At 44.1% G+C, this 10,115-nt stretch overlaps 1 long non-coding RNA gene across 1 annotated transcript in view; it reads left to right on the forward strand.

Annotated features, from left to right (window-relative positions):
* LOC309339664 overlaps nucleotides 1-8,860 on the forward strand; it is a 31,397-nt gene extending 22,537 nt beyond the window's left edge. The window contains exon 2 of the long non-coding RNA XR_014155515.1: nucleotides 8,635-8,860. This is a non-coding gene — a long non-coding RNA (uncharacterized lncRNA). The remainder of the gene's footprint in view (nucleotides 1-8,634) is intronic.
* The last annotated feature ends 1,255 nt before the right edge of the window (nucleotides 8,861-10,115 follow it).

A 10,115-nucleotide genomic window follows, 5' to 3' on the forward strand; every position in this document is an offset into this window, starting at 1 on the left:
TGGTCTGAATGTGACCCCTTTCGCTCTGCTTTCCAGATTCTGATGTGTTTTTCTTTTGCCAGGTTCCAGTCACAAAACTTCATAAGCTCTCAACTTTCAAATACTAATTACCGCTGCATTTTGTCTATTAAATGTTGTCAGATACTAAGACTCATTGCTTGTTATCTGCTCGCTCCTATAAGATAATAAAGTGTCACGTCAGGTCATGCTGTAAAATATTTCAAGACCAAAAAACAAAAGCCTTTCAGCTTCGTAGAACAATTGGAACCAATCCACATACACCAAAGGATGTTGCCTTAACTTCTGTGCTGTGTAAACATGGACAGTTCTCCATATTGGGACCATCTTCAAAGGCAGCACCATGTGCAATGCATGGCAATATTCTAACCTGGAAGTTACCAGAGCGTAGACGACTAAAGCCAGACTGTACCCAGATGATGTCAGAGCTGGGCTACCAGCTGAAGCTTGTGGAAGGCCCTCCATGCCACCGGGGGCACTTGCACCCCAGAACAGGGATCAGACCAGAGACAGGAAGTTCTTTCTCAGGTCTGCTCCAAAGCTGCACCTCCTCAGCACCTACGATTGGCTACTGAGCCTTGCAAGTGATTCCCAGCTGATAGTGCAACCAGAGGAGCATGAAGTGACCCCTCCTTTCATGCCATGACCAGGAGGACGGAGTGCATGCTTTCCATGGCCAAGGAGGCTGCAATTACCACTCCCCATGATTGCAGAGGGAAATGGGTACTCTTACTCAGCCATCAACAACTAGGGAAGTTATAGTCCAAGTCTAGAGCCAAATTAAATATTACATTAATCATGCAGTCTACGTAGGCTTGTTGCTTCAGGATGCAACCATATGGACGCTTGAGAATAAACACCAGTGTACAGTGGTACCTCGGGTTACATACGCTTCAGGTTACATACACTTCAGGTTACAGACTCGGTTAACCCAGAAATATTACCTCGGATTAAGAACTTTGCTTCAGGATGAGAACAGAAATCGTGCTCTGGAGGCATGGCAGCAGCAGGAGGCCCCATTAGCTAAAGTGGTGCTTCAGGTTAAGAACAGTTTCAGGTTAAGAACGGACCTCCGGAATGAATTAATGACTTAACGCAAGGTACCACTGTATACTGTAATACGTCATTCCGTGCACATAGGATTGCACTGGTTAATTGCGCATCACAGTGCTGGACTGCAACTTTAGCCTTTGGCTAACACTTTGTGAATTCACAGCTCCCTTGCTTGAAATCAGCACTCAGGTGGCCAAGCTCCATTCAGATGCCATTGCATAATCAGGCGCTTAGAATTTCAAGCATTGTCTTCAAGGGCACGTAGAAAATATTTTCTACAGAGAAGCAACTTTATTTATCCCCATAGGACTAGATTATGCCAGAATGAGGAGAGAACACCTGCATCTCCACTAGGACACCTGCTTATGCAATAAATGCCACTTCACTAGCACAGCCGCAGTCTGTCAACAAGGAAGGGAGGAAAAAGCTGCAGACTGCTAAGAAAATTAGTCTGAAAGATCACAGCACAGGCAGCAGGGCTTTGACTCTGGCAAAGATCTCACCTGCATTCTCGTTCCTACTGTTGCGAGGCATTGCGGTGCTTGCTATTTTAGTTTTTCTTTATTAAAAAAAACCTATTATATTTAATTGATGCTTCTTTTTGTTCCTTTTTATTGTTGTCTTTGGTCCTTTTATGGCACATTTGTTTTGTCCTGAAACTCAAGATTAATGTGCAGGTTTTATTGCCACCATGAACAATTTGGCTGTTTCATTTGGTTTAGATCCTGTTTAGTATCTTGATGCCAAATTTAAAGGACTTTGCCAGATCCTTTGGTAATATAAATTGGATTTCAGCTATGTCAAAACAGATCGCATAGATTCACTTGGAGGGCATGCCTGGGCCATAGATTTTTGCACTATTTGATTCAGTGTTGTACATTGCTAAGTCACAGGGAAAAGAGTAGGTTTTTGTATTTAAAAAGGCATGACTTTTCCTCCTGCTTCAGAAATACTACTACTGCTAACAACAGCAACAAATCTATGCATTTTACATGCATGCCAATATGATTTGCAAACATATAAGGGTGTCTAAAATAGTATACAAAACAGTGCAAAAATAACTAGATTGCTTTATTGCATTTTACTTACCGTAACTTTTGTCGTAATATTATGCTGTTGAAACTTCTACTTTATTGAAACAGTTATTTGGCCTACTGTGCTGATCTGATTTGCTTTGTCTCTGTATTTTAATCTTAATGTTAATGTTTTTTAAAAAATAAAATAAAAATAAATCTGCTCTTATTTGAAGTCTTGCTTCCCCCATAGCTTTGGATTCCAGCAGAAATCAAGAATGGTTCAGTCTCTCTAACTATCAGCTTCTAGCTCTCAACTAACACACATTCTGGCTTTCGTCTTTCTCACCACCAACCAGGTGAGGGTGGAGCCCATCCATTTGCCCTCTGGCACAGAGCAACTTCTTTTGTTGTTCTAATGATGATACCTATGTCTATTAACTCTAGGGTGGCCATGTTTCAAAAAGTGAAAATCCGGACAGAAAAGTTGTTGAGCTTTTGCTTTATTTTGGGAAAGTTGTTAAGCTATTTTTGGAGGGGGGGGGCTACAGTAATCTGAGTATGTTCGGGATATTCCGGACATATGTCAGCTCACAACGAAACTTGCCTGACTAGTTCAACAACGGAATCCTCCTCTAGATTTTAACCTTTGCTGGATCCAGGATCCCAGGAAATAGAAGGGACATCATACAGACTGACCCTCACCACCAACACACAATAATATGAAAACAGATACTAGCAGGCTCACTTGACACCCATGTTGGTGACCCCAGCATAGATATTGTAAATCAATTAATCAATAAATCCCAAACCTGTGTTTGCTGGTTCACAGTGGATATCTGTAACATCACTTGAAAGTTTCCTGGATAAATGGAGATAATACAAAGGAAAAATAACTATAAGTCAAGCACTCATCTCTTCCCATTGATCTCCAGGGGACTCAAAGCAACTTACAGGTGGCTGGATTGTGCCCCAGTTTATTTTTGAAATAATGGGTGGTTGTTCCATTACACTGAGGATTGCTATGTTTTCTGTAAATTAATTCTGAAGGGTCAGCAGTATAATTCTCTTGTGAAATGAACTGCTGCGATAGCTGCCTAGGTATACAGCATTAAAAGTAGTCAGGTAGAATGATACTAATGCCCAGGAGAGTTCTTCATAATTAGCTGTCATTTATACAGCTACTTTCTTCAGCACATACAAAATGTGCATAATTACAGTGTGCTACTAGTGGATCCGTCCTAGGAAGAGTGGGGTGGGGGAATGCATCACCAAAGAAGGGGATGAAATACCGTATTTTTCGCCCTATAGGACGCACTTTTTCCCCTCCAAAAATGAAGGGGAAATGTGTGTGCGTCCTATGGGGCGAATGCAGGCTTTCGCTGAAGCCTGGAGAGCCCCACCGCCAGCCCCACAAGCTCGGGGGACAGCGGGGAGGCGGAACGGCGCCATCCCGCTGTCCCCCGACCTGGTTTGGAGGCTGGCGGCAGAGAGAAGCCTGCTCCTCCCCGTCGCCAGCCCCGCAAACTCGGGGGATAGCGGGAGAGGCGCAGCGCGCCTTTCCCGCTGTCCCCCAACTTGGTTTGAAGGCTGGCGGTGGGAGAAGCCTGCTTCTCCCCGCCGCCAGCCCCACAAGCTCGGGGGACAGCTTCCCGCCCCAGCCCCGCGCCTGGGGGGGGGAGAATTTTTTTTCTTTATTTCCCCCCCAAAAAACTAGGTGCGTCCTATGGGCCGGTGCGCCTTATGGGGTGAAAAATACGGTACATCTCAGCATAGTGGGAAATACTGTGATCAGGTGACCTGCATACCTGCTAAGTCTGCAAGGCAGGTGCTAATGGTCAGTGGGCAACTTCAGAGCCCTGGCTCTTCCTTTTATTGTTATTTATCTTTAAAGCAGACTTGGCATGGATAGTCCTCCTGTCTTGGGCCAGAGCCTGTGAAGTAGGATATATGTCACATGTCGGCCACCTTAGCAAGAGGAGTACTAAGCCCAGTCAACTGAATGAACCCAAATCCCATATGCGTGATAAATTATCTGCATCAAGCTGTGTGGATTGTTGCTTCTTTAAGCAAAGTGAGGCAATTGTTTTCACATGTCTGGGATGGGAAAGCTGTGGCTCTCCAGATGTTGTTTGACTACAACGTCCATCATTCCTGATTGCTGGACATTGCTGGCTGAAGCCAACTGGAGTTGGAGCCTAACATCGTCCAGAGTGCTACAGGGTTCCCATCCTTGGCATACAGTAGAATAAAAAGAATGTGGCAAAAAGAGAAAGCCATGATGGTTTAATTGATGTATCAGTTTTGATCCCATTCCCTTTTTCCTCTTTGGTATCAAAGAGGCTGTTGTGTTGGCCTCCCAATGTAAGAAGTAGTAGAAAACAGGTAGAAAGGCTGGGCTGAGCCAGGACTTAGCATTGCAATGCAAAATATGAGTATAGGAAGCTGTCTTATGCCTACGCAGACCACTGGTCCATCTCAGTATTGTTGATGTACAGACTAGCAGTTGAACCTGTTCTGAGGAGGCTAGCTTAAGGGGGCAGGGGGCACGGCACACACAGCTCTACCCTCCATCACCTTGCTATCACTCCCTAGCCTCTGCCACTGGAGGTAATTGCCTCACTCTGCCCAGTGGTAGGGCTGTGCTTGGCTACTGCTGCATATGCTTGCAGGGGAGTACCTAGTATGTACCTTACAGTATCACCTTGGCTCTCAGAGACTGTTCTGAAATCTAGTGAGCAATCTCTACCATCAATAACTGCATCTCACTAAGGATCCGGAATCAAGTGAATGGGCACTCTTTTGTTGTTCTTCACTTCCATATTTGTGTGTGCGTGTGTGTGTTATATACACCAAAGTCTAAGCAGATACCATTACCATGATAAATCACTTTTTAATCAGTAATAATTTTGCACTAAGTGCTGTGTAAATGCCCTTTGTTTCACTACTTAAACTGTCAACCGGACTAACAATGGGACTTCCAGAGCAGTGCCTGTCATTAGGAGTAGGAAGTAGGGAGGGAAGAGAGAAATCAATACAATTTTTAATTAAGGGTGCCTCATGACTAGAGCTCTTAAACAAGGAATTCTCCTTGTCAGAACATCTCGCCTTTAAACCCTGTTTCATATTCTGTCAGCTCAGAAGTTAACGGGCAAGGAAACGGAAGGGATTTGCAATGGGCTCCTTTTCTGAAACAGGAAAGGATGGACACGTGAGGGGAATTTCTAGATCAGGGGTGGTGGGGAACCTCTTCTATGTCAGGAGCTGTGTTCTCTTGGGAGTAATCTGCCAGGGACACAACCTTGTGACCACAAGACTGCCTTTGGCCTCATCTGCACTGTACATTTAAAGCTCTATTATACCACTTTAAACAGTTATGGCGTTCCACAAAGTATCCTGAGAACTGGAACTTGTTAGGAGTGCTCAGAGCTTTTAATAGACCCCATTGTTGTTGTTGTTTAGTCGTTTAGTTGTGTCCGACTCTTCGTGACCCCATGGACCAGAGCACGCCAGGCACTCCTGTCTTCCACTGCCTCCCGCAGTTTGGTCAAACTCATGCTGGTAGCTTCAAGAACACTATCCAACCATCTCGTCCTCTGTCGTCCCCTTCTCCTTGTGCCCTCCATCTTTCCCAACATCAGGGTCTTTTCCAGGGAGTCTTCTCTTCTCATGAGGTGGCCAAAGTATTGGAGTCTCAGCTTCAGGATCTGTCCTTCCAGTGAGCACTCAGGGCTGATTTCCTTAAGAACGGATAGGTTTTATCTTCTTGCAGTCCATGGGACTCTCAAGAGTCTCCTCCAGTATCCCTGCCAAGAAAACTCCATGGACAAAGACAACAGGCATAGACCCCATACAGAGTTACAATTCCCAGGGTGGTTTAACAATCAGTACTTCTTCCCAGGACATTCTGGAAATTGTAACTCTGTTAGGGGAAATAGGGGTCTCCTAACAATTCTCAACATCTTTAACAAATTACAAATTCTCAGGATTTTTTTGGTGGAAGCCATTACTTTTAAAGTAGTATCCTTTTGCTTAAAATGTACAGATGGAGCCTCCTTCTTTCTTTCTTTCTCTTTCTTTCTTTCTTTCTTTCTTTCTTTCTTTCTTTCTCTTTCTTTCTTTCTTTCTTTCTTTCTTTCTTTCTTTCTTTCTTTCTTATGCCACCTTCTCTCTCTCCCCATTTCTGACAGCCCCCTACCTCCCTATTCCACTTCCTACCTGCCCAATAGGCTTCTGGGGGAAGAGGGGTGAGGACCACTCTTTCGACTTTTATCTCTGTCCCCCCCCCCTTTCACTCTTCTCTCCCTTTGATCTTTCCCTGATACTCGCCTTAAATTCGGCCACAAGAATGCAGCTGTCAGGCGGCAGGTTCAAAACCCATGAATGTAGAGGAAGGAATCCAGCACTCAGGCATCCCTCTCAGCTCAAGTGGGTTTATCAGACACAGCATAAAATCTGCAGATATTGATGTCCCTTGAAATTACTAGAGAGATCTCGCCCTTTAAAGGCTTTTTGAAATGATTTGATAGACTGTAAAACAGACGTTCTTGTCAGTAATATTTTACAATATAGATTTTTGTGTGTGTCGGTGGAGAAGAGGGAAAAAATGGTTCCTTATTCTTCTTGAATTATTTGTGCTATTGACTGCCTTGAGCTGTCTTGTCTTTGTTTTGTTGTTCTGCTTCCTCCTCAGCGATTTCATCTCCCTCCTTTTTAAGGGTTTCTGAGGCTGGTTTTGGTTTTTATTCTATCTAAGAGAACTTGCTGGTTAAATTCCCTCCACCCTCCCACACAGCAATCAATGAAGTCAAACAAACTGATGATTAATATGAACAAGATAGACATGTTCTCGTTCAGTAGAAAGGCGGATCTTTGGATGGGGTGCAAATGGTTTAGGATATACGCCTCAATTTAGGCCTGCAATTTGAACCCCAGGGTTTGGCAGTGGCCAGGAGTGTTTTTGCATAGCTAAGGACAGTACACAAACTACACCTGTCCCTACCAGATCTGGCCACAATGACATGCTTTAGTTTATAACTTGTTTGGACTACTGCAACACGCTTTGCATGGGGCTGCCTTTGAAGAGTGTTTAGAAACTCCAGTTGCTTCAGAAAGCTGCAACCAGACAATTAACTGAAGCCAGCATGTGACTCCCAGATTATCACATCTTTGCTGCCTGCCTGTCAGTTTTCAGCCATGATTCTAAGTGTTGGCCATTACAATTAAGATTTGAAATATGCTATTCTCTCATATGAACCGGCCAGTGTGTTTTAAGACCCATCAGAGAGGCTCTTCTGTCTGTCCCACCAATATCTGAAGCACCTTTCGCAAAGAACTTGATGGCATTTTTTGTTTCTGCTGCTAGGCTTTGGAACTGCTGCCTGACCCTCTCTCTCCCTAGCTATCTTCCATAGGCATTGAAATAGAACTCCAGCCTCATATGATATGTTTTGAAATGCCTCATAGGAAGAGATTGATAAATGAAATCATCATCACAATCTGATTGATTGTGGCCATTCCTTTTTAAAGGAAAGCTTTTTTAAAAAAAAATAGTCTTATTAATGTATTTTACCTCACCTGTTCTTTTTTTGGGGGGGGGGGTTGTGAGGATTTTTGTGTGTGTGTGTGTGTTTGTATTTTATTGTAGCTAGCCACTTTGAATAGTATGTGGTGGAAAGGCTATACATTTACCAAATAGCCAAAGACTAAATAACAACCTCACAAGGTGGCATTTTTCCACACAAAGCTTGTCGTGTTTTTCCCATGAGTAGTCACTTCTCATACTAGACATGGGATACTAATGTCATTTGTTTATTGAACTGGATTTGCTCTGATTATGGTATGGCTCCCAGCTGGAAGCATCAGAGCACTGTATCTACTAAGCCAATGGGTTATAAATTTAGATTATTTTTGTAATCTAGTCAGAATTAAGTCCCACAATTATTTGGTCACAGGTTTCCAGCCGTACTCTGCGGTACAAACTATTGTGTATTGTGGGCCATGTGACCTTTCTCTTCTTGGTAAGACCAGTACCACAGCTAACAAGATAGGCCTGTTTCTTTTTGGGACAGGATATAATTTTTTTATTTAATTGAAAACCAGGAGAGGTAATGCTAACTTGTTGTTGCTGTTTAGTCGTTTAGTCGTGTCCGACTCTTCATGACCCCCATGGACCAAAGCACGCCAGGCACTTCTGTCTTCCACTGCCTCCCGCAGTTTGGTCAGACTCATGCTGGTAGCTTCGAGAACACTATCCAACCATCTTGTCCTCTGTCGTCCCCTTCTCCTTGTGCCCTCCATCTTTCCCAACATCAGGATCTAAATGCTAACTTACACACCTAAATGCTAACTTACACAAATGCTAACTTACACAATGCTAAATGCTAACTTACACAAATGCTAACTTACACACCTACAAAAATGCACAATGAGTTAATAAAGTTGTGTGGCCAAATTTTGAGGGAATGTATTGCTGTGAAGGCTAACGCTTCCATGAGATTCTCAGTTTGAGCAGATGAAGCAGTAACGTTTTTTCCTTTCTTTCTTACAGACCCTCTTCCTAAAGTAATGGCTTATCCCAAACCTGTTTGTTAGCAATGGTGGATGTGGCCTCCATCTGCATGAATTATCCCCACCTCCACACCTCACTACCAATAAGACAATGAAAAGCGGCGTTCCAGGAAGATTTTGCCTTTTGATCTCCTTTCTGATCTAATGTAATTGTCCACTGGCAGAAGCGCTGTGAGGTGCAGAATAAAGTAATGAAGCTAATCTGATTTCTCCCCCTGCAAACGCAGGGTCTATGTGCCCTTTTTGTATTAGGTTCCTAATGAGATTCCCTGGCCTGCATTCCAGCCGCCAGTGCTGAGAGCGTAGGGAGGGCTTCCGCTTCTCACACAGGGGACCTGCCTCCATTTACATTCCCCCCTTAATGGATGCAAACCTGCCTGCCCTTGAGTGACAAGGGACTATCCCTCTCTCCCTCCCCAAAAGACAGCCTCGGGTGGGAGAAAACATCCTGTGCTTGTGTGAACTGCAAACAAAACTGGACATGGCAAAGCTGAGATACCGCAGAAGGGAAATGCCATTGTCCCTGGATTCATCAGAGGGAGCAACATCACCAAGACTTCTTCCCTGAGCAGCAGAGGAAGAGTCAAGGCCTCCTCTGCTTGCCTGCCATTGGGCTCCTCCCTTTCCCATTGGTGGCTGAAGGCACCAAGGGTGAACAACAGAAAATGCTCTCTGGGTTCCTATGGACTTCCTCTGCAGGAGTCGTGCACAAATTGTAACCCACCAAGTTAACTACAGCCTTGTGATCTGCTGGTCCTAGGGAGACGGTGAAAGCAATAGGTTTATTGAGCTTGTGGAGAGATATCATATGAGGCTCAACTGCTGAAGACTTGCAGCTGGCTTGATGTATCACACATTGTTCAATTCTACTCACCTATGAGTTGATTGCTACCAAAAGGAGGATGTTGCGCTGTGGCTCAGGAAGGCTCTTTTATGCATTTTCTTCTTGTAAAAGGAAATCTGCCCCCTTAGGACCTTCCCAGAAATTCACCATCGGGGTTCAAAGGGGCAAGTAATGACTTTAAAGTACAGTGTTTTTTTGTTTGTTAGTTTGAAAAAGGCTGTGTACACACTCCATTTCCTTGGCCACCAGTGCTCTCCCATCACTGGTTTGGGAAGTAGGATGCAAATGACATTAGCCACAGTCCATATCCGGTACCTCTCCTGTTGTTTCTTATGAAATACTGCATTTTTAAGCACTTCCCTCCAAACCAGCTTCTATCCAAATTGAGATAAAGAACTGCTTTTTAAGCCACTGATGTGTACACAGCCAAAGCCCCCGCAGAGCTGAAAAGATACAAACAAGGGCTGAAGGGAATCGTTTGGAATTCTATTTAACTAAGGTCTCCAGGAGCTATTTAACAGCCTCAGCTGTGTTCTCTGTGGACAGAGGCCTGCACCACAGAAGCACCATACATAATTCACTACAAGAGAGCCCCAGAACTAAGCAAAGAGGCTAAA

This window comes from Podarcis erhardii (assembly GCF_964252035.2).
Source record: "Podarcis erhardii genome assembly, chromosome: 3".
NCBI classification, from domain to species: Eukaryota; Metazoa; Chordata; class Lepidosauria; order Squamata; family Lacertidae; genus Podarcis; species Podarcis erhardii.